The sequence below is a fragment of the Brachycentrus maculatus genome, unplaced genomic scaffold (assembly GCF_059751285.1).
Source record: "Brachycentrus maculatus isolate JH-2025_06_01 unplaced genomic scaffold, ASM5975128v1 h1tg000392l, whole genome shotgun sequence".
NCBI lineage: Eukaryota > Metazoa > Arthropoda > Insecta > Trichoptera > Brachycentridae > Brachycentrus > Brachycentrus maculatus.
In genome coordinates this window covers 22,132-37,280 of record NW_028281141.1, presented here as the reverse complement: position 1 = coordinate 37,280, position 15,149 = coordinate 22,132, and the positions used below count along the sequence as shown (strand labels likewise).

General features: G+C 30.9%; 1 long non-coding RNA gene across 1 annotated transcript in view; it reads left to right on the top strand.

The window, feature by feature from the left end:
* Positions 1 to 14,880, top strand: part of LOC148303020 (uncharacterized) — an 81,741-nt gene extending 66,861 nt beyond the window's left edge. The window contains exon 3 of the long non-coding RNA XR_015838544.1: positions 14,843 to 14,880. This is a non-coding gene — a long non-coding RNA (uncharacterized LOC148303020). The remainder of the gene's footprint in view (positions 1 to 14,842) is intronic.
* Positions 14,881 to 15,149: the final 269 nt, after the last annotated feature.

The following is a 15,149-nucleotide window of genomic DNA, read 5'->3' as shown; positions in this document are numbered from 1 at the left end:
GTAATAGATTGTCACCATATTGGAAGGAGGTCGGCCGCTCAAAACTTGTTTAGGCTTATCCGTGGTATAATTTACCACCTTCCTTGCATTAAGTTTTGATTCATGGGTCCGAGGTGATTGATCATTCGTTATTATCAATAGGGGAGCTCTCCGAAGAGGCTGCAGAGTCCTAAAATAAAATGATCAAATTATTGAGACGCGATCATACTTGAAAAATATCAAGAATTGTTACCAATACCGATCTTTTAAACAGACTTCTTCTTAGCTCTGACCCGTTTATATCTATAAGAAAATTACTACGCAATAAAAAATCTGTATTATCAGAAATGGTGTTGGAGATGTTCAATGTTTAGGAATTAGGTTTTTCATTACAATTCCCTAATTAATTGATTTTCTTTATTTGAATTATTCAATTATTATGTATTTAGTGTGCTTCAATAATACTTGTATATATCATATTTTATAATCGATAGAATTGACTGCTGGAAATTTTGGTTTCGCAGAATTCTTAAATCCCATGGACGGAGCCGCCCGTATGATTGAGCTGTTTTGATGGGAGCACGAGCTGCCGTCAACCAGCATTTCCTACTAGCAGAATACGTTATTTAAAAATAAAAAAACGGGTTTTTTACAATTACTGTCTTATTATTTTATGTGAAACTACTTATAGTATCCATAAAAAAAAATTGTATGCACAGTAACACACGCCATGATTAGTAATATTACGATAACCCCCTACAACCGCTCTTCTTAGACCGCCGGCCGTCTGTGCGTTGCTGCTGCTGGGCGTGTGTAAGGGAGGGGGTGACGAAAGGTACTGGAACATAGTTATACCTACAGAGAACTCGATAGGAGCATTCTCAAAGGGGATAATGTCAACCTTTAAACCTTAGAATTAGTAATGTGAAGGTACGATAAGTAAGATAAAGTTAAACTATTCCAAGTTAAGTTAAGGTAGCTTAGGTTAAAAAGTCGTACTATAAAAAAAAGACAAAAGAAAGAGGCGAATTTTTAATAAACTCTTTCATAGGTATCCTCCCTTACAGTCTCTTTTAGATTAAGTACCTTATTAGAATTAATAATTTGAAGGTACGATAAGTTAGATAAAGTCAAGCGAGTCCAAGTTGAGTAGAGGAAGCTTAGGTTAAAAAGTCGTACCAAAAAAAAGGAAAAATTTAAATAAACTCTTTTAGAGGTTAATCTTTTAGAGGTCAGTGAAGTAAAAGACTGGGGGCGTTTGTCCACTACACGGAATTACACGGAATTTTACCATCCGGCCTGTCAGTTAATGTTTTAAAACGATGATTGGCTTGGATTGCCTTGTGCTTTTGTCCATCTTTCTTCGGGTACGTGCTCTTGATCGGTGCGTGAACACGTTGCGCGTTAATTCGATCACGCTAAGCTGTCGCATTCGCTTTCATTTTTCAAAACCGGACTGCCGGACGGTAAAATTCCGGGTAGTGAACAAGCGCCCGCATGAACAGAAAATGTTAAGAAAATTGTATTTTGAAATCTCAACATAGATGAAGAAGTAATGGAAGTCTGGGAATTTACAGGGCTTACGACCTGTCAAAATCTGGCTATGTGATCACTCTACATACGCGTTACATTCACCTATTCTTTCCATGATTAACACCCACACTCCTTTAAAATTAAAAACCTCTAAATAAATTGATCAGTCTAGTGTTTGTGAACAAGTATTTGGACACACTCAAAATGTTTTATGCAAAGAAAATTGTTTATCGTTATTTTTTTTCATCAGTAGGGCAGTGAAAAAAATTAATAGCATTTTTAAATAAATGTATATTTATTTAAGAATAATGTTCATTTACAATATTGAATGTTCAATTTTACTGTACAACTCGGAAAAAAACAACATCAAAATTAGTGCTACTTTCATATTTACTTAATGTCATCTGTAAAAAACTTTAATGTGCGGTACTTATTTGGACTCATTTCTAAAGACGGAGGCTGTGAAGCAGAAATCCGGAGAAGAATTGGAATGGCAAAATCAGCAATGTCTAGTCTGGCGAAGATATGGAAAAATCGATCCATACTGAGGAGAACGAAAACCCGTCTAGTGAAATCTCTTGTATTCTCCATTGCGCTGTATGGAGTGGAAACATGGACACTGAGGAAAAAGGAAAGACATATGCTGGATGTGTTTGAAATGTGGTGCTGGAGGAGGATGCTGCGCATTCCTTGGACTGCAAGACGCACAAACGTCTCCATTCTCCGCGAACTGTCAGTGACAGAAAGACTCTCCACGACTTGCAGGAAAAGGATTCTGTCCTACTTTGGGCATATCGCCAGAAAGAACGAGAAGAGTCTTAAAAAACTGGTAGTAACAGGTACAGTTGAAGGCAAGCGGGCAAGAGGACGGTCTCCAACAAGATGGACAGACCAAATAAAGGAATTAACCGGATCCTCGCTAAACGCTGCCATCAAGTTGGCCCAGGACCGGGAAGAATGGAGAGGACTTGTGCACCAAGTGCCTGACATTCCAGAAGACCACGACGCTCAGCATTGAGCAAGAAGATGAAGAAGAAGACTTATTTGGAAACTTTTAGTGTAAAATCTCGGTCGGCAAAAACAGGTTGACCTTTTTTCAAAAATAAATCAGTTACAACGCCAAACTATATTAAACCAAACTCAAAAATATGAATAAAAAAATAAAAAAATCTTAATTCAACAAAATCATTAAAAAATGTTGCAAAATTCAATTATTTATGCATTTTCTTCCTCTTCTTGCAAAAAAAATCAAACTGAACCTCATTGTAGCGTACACTATACGGCGAAGAACATTGTTTTCACAATGCGTATGTTTAAACGATGTTTGATATTGTACCATGTTGAAATCAATAAAAAAACACAAAGAATATAGTTTAAAAATTTATTTTAAAATTTTATATTATTCAAAACATTCAATTATTTAAATTTACGTTATCGTAACATTTTAGAGAAGATCATAAACGATTCTAATAAATGGAATATTTTAACGTGTAGGCATTCTATTCACTATCATTCAATTTGAATTTCATATAATTTGAAATAAATTTTGCAGTCATCTATCTAAATTGTGTAAATTTTTCATTGCGTAATACGTTTTCATATGTTGTATTGATTTTCTATTCCATTTCAACTGTTTGATTCAAAGTACGTTCGTTAAAGTGTTCATAAAATATTCATAAATATCAATGAAAAATCAAACAAATGGATATTGTACAATTAAAGATATTAATGAAAGAAAACGCACCTACTCGTGCTTAACTTCTGTTCCAGCCAATCAAGGCTTTCGAAGTTTTTATTTCAAATGTTTTTATTTTTATAACCTCCATACTAATTATGTAGTTTAAACAGAGTGATTGCAAATAAAAATTTGTCCGTGGAAGCCAAGCTAGCGGTTCACAACGGCGTGCTGGTAGTGACACTTATGTATAGAAGCGAAACATGGAACTGGCAAAGGAAAGAAGAAAGCAGAGTGAACGCTGCTGAAATGCGCTCCCTCAGACGAATTTGTGGAAAATTATTGTAAGACAGAATTAAAAACGAAGATATAAGAATGGAATGTAAGGCTGAACAAGGAATAATTTAATAGATTAGGAAGAGTTCTTTACGGTGGTATGGACATGTGGAGCGAATGGATAACGAGAGAATGACTAAAAAAATGTGTGGTGAATATGAGCGGGAAAACAGAACGAGGACGACCGAAAAAGACTTGGCACGATCAGATCAATCACACCCTAAAATCTGGTGGTGTCGAAAGTCTGCGTAATCGGAAAACATATATGACTAGTATGGATGTGAAGGAGTCGAGGATTCTCAGGACAGAAGAGTATGGCATTTCATCCTTTCTGCCTACCACTGCGGAGAAACGGTGATGGTAGTAGTAGTAGTAAAAGTAGTACTTATTATTCTATGTATTTTTTATACAGCAGAAACCTTCTTTATCTGGACTAATTGGGGGTTAACTTTGTCCAGATATCGAAAAATTCGTTTAATCTAGTAAATACATTTTTTTATTTATTGTGAACACATGAAATAAGATCAAACTTATACTTACTATGTAACGTGATTATTACGAAATGCGTAGGCGTACAAAGATAGTGTAAAATGGAAATATTTGTGTATCTAAAAAGAACTCAAATACGCATTTTCCGCAAAATAAAGATGTGCGTGTTGTAATCGTAAACAATTGTTATAATTTTTCTCTTTTTGTGAGATCCAATTAAAGGATTTTTGTTGTTTGAAACCGTCTGATGTTTTCTGATGTTTCCGCTTTCGTGGTATAATGGTAAGCGTGTTTAGCTACCGTGCTGTAGTTCCCGAGTTCCATCCCCAGGGGGGGTGGAAATAAATATTTGTGATTTTAGACTCTAATAATTATTAATATTACCCTGGTCTAGTCGCTGCAGCGCATGAGTGATCACCTTGCCTTGATGAAAGTAAAGATCAAGATAACACTGTCAATACGATGCAGTGCCCTGTGCACCATTGAGTGCTGACAAGGGTAAGAAGAAGAAGAAGAAGAAGTTGTTTTGAAGCTTCCAATTCACGTTTAATTTTTTTGTACTTTTTATGTAATAATATCATTTTTTCAGTTTGTTTACGGAAGTCTGCTTGCGAGTATTGAGTTTACATAGTTGTATGTTTCATACTAGGTATACAATGTTCAGTAGCTATTCTAGTAGCTGTACACCTACTCAATACCTGAGAGTAGTTTCCGCAGATTAACCACGTGTTCCACAGGATACCGACCGTGATCAAATAAGTACACACCATCACAGCATCCGATATACTTACAGGCTGAACGAACACGTGTATGGGTATAATTATGTATTGAAAAGCTCCGACTTCGTTAAGGGAAAAGAGAGTAAACACCGTAAATACAAGTTTATTTAAACACAAGTGTTTATTTAATCATTGGTAAATTTATACAAATAAAAGTTTTTTATCAGTTTTAAATGTATGAGTATCTTAAGGGTGTGGTGTTCATGGTTCACCCTTTACTATGTTCCCAATTATTTTTTACAAAAGACAGTAGTAGGCCTAAATTGGTACTTGTATTTACACTGTTCTGAGTTTTAATATCTTTGTACACCAATCCATGTTAAATCATTTGTGAATATTATCATAAAAGTAATGTGAAATCGATTTTCAACATTTAAATATTAGCATTTAAATATTAAGAGTTTAATAAGGGGTAAGAATTATATCACTGTTGATAAAGTGAATTTAAGACCATGAAACAGAATACAATATAAAATACCGTATATTTGAATATCACAAATTGTATTACGTATGTAAAGCATAGCATTTTACACCATGCAAACTTCATTCGTTTGTTACTAAATATGTTTTTTTCGTTGGTAACATTTTAATGTTTGTATGGAAAATTTTATTTCTTTTCAGAAAAAATGTAAAGCTGAGATAAACATTATCGCTAAAATTAAGAAAGGTGTGTAGAGTGGGTTTGGACATGTAGAACGAATGAGTGAGGAAAGAACGGTAAAACAAATTTATGAGGCGAACGTAATTGGAAAAAGGAGCAGAGGAAGACCGAGAGAAACATGGCACGATCAGGTATGCCAAATACTTGAAAGTGGTCAGGTAAGGAGTCATAATAATCGGCGGGTATGTATGAGGAGATGCATGAACGTGGAAGAGGCGAAGAATGTTTGCAAAGACAGAGTGGTGTGGCGTTCTATTCTCTCTGCCTACCCTTGCGGGGAAGCGGCGTGACGGTTAGTTGGTTAGTTAGTTAGTTTTCAGAAAAAATGACCTTTTATGTATTTCGAGTTAAAAAACGCAAAAAACAGTTATATATCCGATACATATTAATTGGGTTTGACAAAGCCCAGTATATTAGAGACAGTTTATAAAAGCCAACAATTTTCTCAATGCATTAGCTAATAAAAAGTCCGAAGAAGATCGCGTCATAGTATTTTCAACAGTTTTAAATTTTTCCTAGCTTCGTAGCATTCCTTACACAATACCCTGGCTTCATGGAAATGAGCAATGCCCGCACTGCAGCTGAATTCGCTATCTATGTTGAAATATTCCCAACCTGGTGCCACCCTTGCCAGAAATGAGGGACTATTTTATTAAAATATTATTGACTTCGTCCCTTCTGCATAATTCCAGTAAATTAAATTGATAATAATAATTTTAAATGGTATCGCTATCTTATAACGAGATCTAAGGGAAGTAAACTAATATTAAAAAAGGAAATGTTAATACTCAGGCTTATATTCAAGTAAATAAATTATTTATTTATTAATTTCGTCAGAAATCACTAGGTACTTTACTTTTTTGTTGTTCCGTAAATAAGCATTTTACTTTAAAAGATGTTTAGAAAGTGAATAAAAATCTTTACAAATAAAAACTTTACGTTGTTTCATGCATATTTTTTATTGACAATAATCAAACAACTACGTTGTATGTAGCTTTTTCCCCTATTTTTATTTGACCATCGGTCGAGTTTATCCTCACTGACGTCATTGCTCAGTAACTGCACAGTAAAAACAAGTGTTTTTTTGCCTTTTCTTATTTTTATATTTTATATATATTTATGGAATCAAAATAAACTATTTTTTGTAAAATTTTATTTATTCAATAAATTTTAAATTCATTTGTACTCATATATAAAAGGGTTCTTATGCGATTGCAAATATATAAAAAAAATAAAAAATTTAACAGAACGGCTAACGTTACATAAGTGAATTAAGTGATCATTTAAGCCAGCCAAATGTCACGTCGTAACTCCTGAGATGCTCATCCATCTTAGATATTTTATCTCAAGTTGAGACACATATAATATTAATAAAATATGACACGTACAATGCACTTACACTTGAATTCTAAGCTTTAAAATATTGCAATCCTACAAGTTTCATGTCTGGAAGGGCTACCCTTATAAAAGCATTGTCACGCCACCTCATTCACGGCGCAGCCAACAGAAAAATGATTAGACAGAAGCCATAAAGGTTTCCATCTCCCCTGTCTCTTCTGATGCCCTAGTGCATTCAGCCCCTACACGAGGGGGTGGGTTGTAACCCTCACTGAATACAACCCTAAGCCACCCACCTGTGCATGCCAAACGTATTGGTCATATCATGTATACACCATACATAGATTTGTGTACGAAGATTAACTGAATTGATCGGAGTTGTTTATTTGATTTGTTTTAATATTACAATCATTTCGAGTATCATCATGTTTTTCAAGTTTGTCAAATAAAATACATGTACATATTATGCATTTCCTCTGTCAGTAAATTTCGTTTACTTCGAAACATTTTTTCAATCCATTTATTAAAACAAACATATTATACATATCCTCTCGTATTTTTTATGTATTTTTATTCAAGTAGTTCAGTTCACAAATTATAAGGAAAAATCCACGATTCCATAATTAACACGTTGACTGATATGCCAATTTTTAGAATTCTGGTCTTAAAAGACAATTTTATTTAATCATATTCAATCAAAATATATTCTTTTACTTCGACAAAAACGTCTGTTTTCTCTTTTCTTTCTTTACCATTTCGCCATATTGATTCACAACAACGCCTGCCAACAAAACTAGTATATTATATAATTGTATGATGATTAATTTTACTTTTCATGTTATTTTATCAATCAGATCATAGTATTTTATTTGTTAAATAAACTCGTATTTTGTGGTATTGAATATCTCGAAACGAATTTCGCTAAATTTATTAATGGTTAGGAAACTCGATAAAATCTGTTCCCTCTCAGCAAATTTGAATTAAATTATGATTCGGATTGAAATTTAACAAGTCCATAAATAGATTATTCCCCGAAATCATTTATTTAATCATTCCAAAAGTTTTAATCTTTCCACTTGGCGTTGTCATAAAAAATGACCTTTCATTCAGCGTTCGACCCTCAAGCGACCCAGAAACCTTAATCAATTTTATTATTTACAGTAAGGGATATTCTGGATTCATGAGACTTGAAAAAATAAACCCTTTTTTCGTGCTGTTGTATTACACACCAATTAAAATTTATTCGGTTTTTTACTTTTGAATTCAAAATAAAAATCACATTTTAGAGAACCATCATGCAAGATATTTTTTTAATGCTTCATTAAGTCATTTTTTATGTTTTTTCTCTACAAGTTATTTGGAGGTTACTTAGAAAACTTTTTTTTTTACAAAAAAAAATCTATTGAGTTGCATAAAATAATGTTGTTTCTGTTATTAATATGTATTTCTTAACAAGCTGCACCCGGATTCTCGTAACTTTGACTAAGTCTGTTTAAATGGAAAAGAAAAACAATGGAAAGTATACATTTTTAATATGTCAATTTTACAATGCTTGTGGGCATACACTAGTACAGTAGCAGCTGTCAAGAAGCATGATGTCCGCTGTGTGCAATGAAAGTTTTGCTGAAATGTGTACGGATGGATATTTTAACATTACCCTGAACTGGTACATGAAATGACGGATTGATCACCTTGCCGTTTGTAATAAACATTAAGTTAACATTGCATTTATGTGACGCAGCACTCTTTGCACCATTTGATGCGAATAAGGGTAAAAAGTGATGATTCGTTTTAATTCACGAGATACATGAGTAGGATGGTTGAACGATTACATTTATAGGAATTAATGATCAATAAGGAAAATATAGGAAGTAAGATCAGTTAAGGATTTGAAGAGGATAGAAAGAGGATCCCAAAGGAATGGAGGGTGTGATGGATGGTTAGGGTTCCAACGGGTAAGATAGTAATGTTTCTTGAAGATTTTCAATGAAGTTGCATTTTTCACGTATTATGTATATAAATGATATTCACTGCACATTGGGTGTGTGCAAATCCTTGTTCATAAATCCAAGTTTCTTCACTTAGAAGTTGTTTTACTTTAAATAACTCCTTAGTAGAGAAACTCCGATTTGTGAACCTGAACTTGGACACAGTTAAAATGTTGCGAATAAAAAAACTAGTCGAATTATAAGCTGCATAAAAATTAAATGTCATGCTAAGAGGCGTAAATTATTTTGAAAAAAAATATTTTATTCAAACAATTAAATATAATTGTATTTTTAAATAAAAACTTACTTAAATCAAGAATAGATGATGATGCAAAGTCAAACATTAAGCGACAGAATTTTGAGTGGTGTAGTTGTCAATCATGTGTATAATGTTTTTTTTAATAAAAAGAAAAAAAATGTTTTTGTTACATATTTATACAAGTATTTCAAATTCATACTATTTCTGTGAGTCAAAGCGGCTCATTATTAGAAATAAGTATCAAATTGTGGTAGAGTGGGCTCGAACCGAGAAACTCTGACTTAAGAGTCCGCGACACTAATCACGGGACCAGAACCCGACAGTAAATATTACACGTATATAAAGTGATCACTTAACCAGCCTTTGACTGAACATCAGCCCTGTAAATACCCAGACTAACTCATCTAAGTTGAGATGTCAAGATGTATAAATGATATTGTTTATTTTTTTGATAAAGAAATGAGATGGAATTTGGACATATTTCAGAGGATTGTATGTCCATATATCATCCCTTTCGATCCCCCCTCACGCATTCCTGATATGAAGTTAACAGTATTTCATCCTTGGTATGCCAATATTGACCGTCCCTCAGCTCAAGTCCGCCATCGGCGCAGCTCCCTCGGAATAAACACAGGTGTCCCTCGCGGGGCTATATGACGGAGGAGGAATGCAAAATTCCATACATTTCATCTCGGACGGTACACGGCGGGAGTATGCAGTCGCATACCCGAGCCTTTATTACATGCCGGGGCCAAATGAAAGCAATAAAATATTAATATTCTCTTTAGCTGACATTTTATAAACCATATTCAGCTGTCGGCTCACATGGCTTACCTGTAATTCGTTTATTTTCATTAATCTTCTTTATACACGTTTTATTTTTTCTGTGATTCTGTCACATATGATTTAATATTTCCGTATTCAGGTACGTTTATTTAGTAATATAATAAATATTAAAAAAATACATATTTACTTTAAAGGATTAAATCGCACATCTTCTACTTTCAGATACTCTTCTGCAGGTAGGATAATGAGAATAGGGAAGGTAGATGTGAAAAATATATCACAAATACGCAGACCAATGAAGAAAAATATGAATGTCTGAGTCTTTACAGGGCTTACGGCCTATCGTAGAAATATACATATACTGTCCAAACCTCCAAATAGACATTTGGCCGAACAGATTTATGGCTGAGCAGATATTCAGATGAACAAACACTGTACCAAATATTTTTTTAAAAAACCAATATAGAAGTAGTCTCTTTAAAATAAAGTTAATATTATTAATATGGTATAAAACTAACAGCGTCTTTTTCCATCTATTTTATTCCGAAGCAATACTGTATTTGCCGTTAAGCTATATAACACATTTTATAAATGTGTGTGTGTATATATATATGTATATATATATATAAATATATATATATATATATATATATATATATATATATATATATATATATATATATATATATATATATATATATATATATATATATATATATATATATATATATATATATATATATATATATATATATATATATATATATATATATATATATATATATATATATATATATATATATATATATATATATATATATATATATATATAACTGTGCCCATGAATTGTTCTTAATACATTACCAAAAATGTTTCCAAACTGTAATATTTATGTAAATTTGTTTAAAAGTTTTACAGTATATTGTTGCGCACGTCGAATACCTTCAAATTACGAGCAAACATGAAAATACACTGAACGATTTCAGTCGACGAGAGATCTTTGCTAAGAATTACTCGCAAAAAAATCTATAATAATAGTCTTGTCGTATCAAAATACACGGTACAAGAATTCGAATGAAAAGGTTAACCCCCAAAGTAGATACGTCTGTTATGTTGTCGCTGGAGTTGCACCCCTTGCGACATGTGCCGGGACACTCCACCCCCTCCCATGCGCCTACGCCTCCACAGCCCCCGCCGCAAGTAGTATAGGGCACAGTATAATAATACATTTTTCCCGTGGCCCAAATGCCTTTCCCGTCTCACTTCGAATCCATTATGCTCAACCGTTCCAGTAATGCTGTCGTATGTAATATTATGTAGATTTCTATTGCTCTCAGTATGACTTTTTCTAATAAATAAGAATGAGCTACTTTTATCGTGGGCTTTAATATATTAAAATACCTTTATTTATATTTTATTCTCAATAAAAAAACGAGACGCGGCCCCATCATTTATGATAATATTCAGAAGGCGAGAATATATTTTACCTTCCGTTTTTTATGTATGAGAGTAACACTCTTTAACCCGAAAACCACTTTTTTCTATGTCCACGCCTTACTTTGAAAAAGTAAATAAAGTTTCTTTGAATAATCAAAAGAGTTATATAAAAATAAGATTGTTTGAAGAATGTCATCAACTCCACTTTTTAATGTCTTCAATTTACTGTCTTTTCGAGGATAAGAAATCCGCATATTACTTTGAGAAAGAATGTAAAATTTCTTTAAATAATCAAAATAGTAATAAAAAAATATACATAAGATTTTTTGAAAAATGTCATTAAATCTATTTTTTTATATCTTCAACTGCTGTCTTCTAGAGGATATGAATCAGATCTCCCGAGAATTCACATAAGGTTACTCCTTTTTTCCATCCTAAATCCATTTCATATACATATGTAGGTAAGTACTCGTGGAAATATGTATGTATATGTATTTTTTTAAGATAATATTCTAAGCTCGATCAGTAAAAAAGTTCACATGTTTTAAGTCAACATTAGCGGTACCATGTTCTTTACAACAAACGTCGATCAAAAATAGATCAAGGAGTTGATTAAATTTTATTTCAATCACTCATTCTACGAGTATTAAGATTGAACGAAGGGGATGTTAAATTAACAGGTTAAGTTTCAAAGAGTAAATCGAATGAAATGGATAGAATGAATTACACTTAGTGAAATTACATTTTTCATGTATTTTTTCAAACACAATATTTTTATAAGAATTAATGTTGAATGGACTACGCTTAAATTCACAAATAATTTTATGAATAACGTCTTCATTTTGACTCTGTTGAAAAATAATGTCTCATGAAATTAATGCTATCTTTTTCTTGAATAAAACATAAGCTTTTTAACAGAAATGTTTAAGCAAATGAAAAATAATTATTCCGGTCTGTATTTCGGAAAGAAAAACAAGGTTTGTGTACTTTTTGAATATTATTTCAATAAACCTGCTGAAAATTGGGTCTTTTCGCGACTTGACAACCGTAAATATGCTTAGTACCAACCTAACGCTAATAGGATATTCCTCGTTTAGCTACTTTACCAGAACTGTTTATCTATTCATCTGCTCCTTAATTTTATAATGTTCCATTCTAATACTACGAAATGGGTATCAACGAACGAAGATATAAATTGGTACATTTAAAAAAGTAAACGTATTTTTTATTGAATCAATCTCCTTATACATATGTATGTATATATATATATATATATATATATATATATATATATATATATATATATATATATATATATATATATATATATATATATATATATATATATATATATATATATATATATATATATATATATATATATATATATATATATATATATATATAAATAAATATATATATATATATATATATATATATATATATACATATATATATATATATATATATATATATATATATATATATATATATATATATATATATATATATATATATATATATATATATATATATATATATATATATATATATATATATATATATATATATATATATATATATATATATATATATATATATATATATATATATATATATATATATATATATATATATATATATATATATATATATATATATATATATATATATATATATATATATATATATATATATATATATATATATATATATATATATATTTATATTTATATATATATATATATGTATATACTGGAAGAAATAAAAATAAATATAGTACTTGTAGTACTATTTATAGATACCCTTGTAAAAAAAATGGTACAGCACTCATAATTGCATACCCGTTCCCTTACAAGCTAATTATGGCACAGTAATTTGTACGAAAAACACCTTGCCTTCATAAAATTAATCACAAATTACTTTTATTTTTATGTACCATACTTAACACCAAATCGATCTAATGTGGGTCTATAAGCAATATGGGGTGCGCATGAACGTCAAAAATATATTGAACAAGAGCTCAAAAAGTTGTGCGTACTTAGTTAAATATATATTTTTTTTGATAATTTATTTCGAGTTACACATCATAGTTTAGCGATTAAACAAATCTTTTTTCACAAATATTTAGTTTTATTTCCGATGAATTGTCATTAAAAAAATTAGTATTTACAGAGATAGATAAATTGATGGAATGAGAGTAAGCAACTCTTTTTAGGAATACGCAGGGTTCACGACCCGTCATCAATTACCATTCCAACTGTACATGATCTTCTAGACTTCCATCAATTGCTGAATCATCTGTTTACCCATATTCATTAAGATGTCTTCAAAATATTGCGTAGTGTGGATGGTGATCACGTCACTAGTAATTGACAGCTCGTAAGCCCTATGAATGTTTAAAATGACTTTTATAATACCTTTCCATATATTTTTTTTTCGTCTTTAATCCTTTTTTGTATTATTTTATTCTCAAATTATATATATGAATATAATAAAAACACACAAATATTCTCAATCTTCAAATCGTCCATATTTTAAATTCAATCAAATTGAGATATCTCAAATTTAATTTTTTATGAGAGACTATAAGAAATATTTTAAGTGTTTTATGTTTTTTTTAGTAAAACCTTAACGTTTAAAATAAATAAATTATGTCAAGATAATATTTTATTTTTTGGGCTCAACCCAACCTGAAAATTTCAGACAAAGGGCGCTTTTGTTTTTTAAAGAAAAGAAAGCAGTAAATTATTAAAATTCTCTCTAAGATGACAATTTAATAGAACACTTAAAGCTCACTCACTGAACATTTTCATCTACTTATTCAACCATTCAAATTCTTGTCAAAACCGGAAGCTCTTTTTTTACATCAAATAAATCCCATAATTATGCTTTACAGGACTGAAAGCCTTCAAGTGAAAGGAGATTTTTAAAGCTTTGATGATCAAATGAAATGGAAATTCGTTAATTATATTAATATCTTTAAACGAAGCAATCCTCTTTCTATTTAATTATTTCGTTGCTTATAACAAGGTTTATATAAATATATTTTTTTTACTTTTGACAATAAAGAATTTAAAAAATAACACTTGTGATAATTTATGCTGATTTAGAATTGTCAGATGATTACTTTATTTCTAATGGTCCTTAGCAACAAAAATGATTTTGATGATTCTAAAGTCATTTATATATTTTTATATTTTTATAAAAAATATATATATATATTTTGGTTAAGCTATGTTTTCATCCGCACTCTAAATGATTATTATTATCTAACATGTGTTCTATAGTGCATACGTAAAATAATAAGTAATTTGCTCGTTTATCATTTTAATCCTGTTCTTCATTATTTTAAAAAATGTTATTCTGACCCGTTTGAAACATTATTGCTAAAATTGAAATAATTTTTAGATTTCAGTAACAAAAAATATTATTTGAAACTTATTTCTTTTTTTCATATCTCGTTACTGAAATCTGACAATCCCTTAAAATTCAATAAGTTATTTTGTCATTTGAATCATTTCAATATGTGAATTAAGTTTTATCGTAATTATTTTATTTATTCTGTATAATTAATTTCAGGCTGTCGCATCCCGGTCCAAAGCTGGCGACCTTTGGTAAGTACTTAACACATTTATTTAGACAATAAAACACAGAATAATACATGCTTCTAGCGCGTATGATTTTTACATTGCTTTAATTACAAGTTTACTGAACATGTTGTATGATTATGTGTAATAAACATCAGTGTGGGGCCTTTAGGGTCCGCCGTAGAGACTAATCGCCCCTACAAATGGTACCAACCCCTGTGGGAAATTAATAGCCTGGTCCGAACAAGATGACCGCTTCTGCGTAATTTTTTGTAAAAACAAAGGGTCGAAGAGTTTAG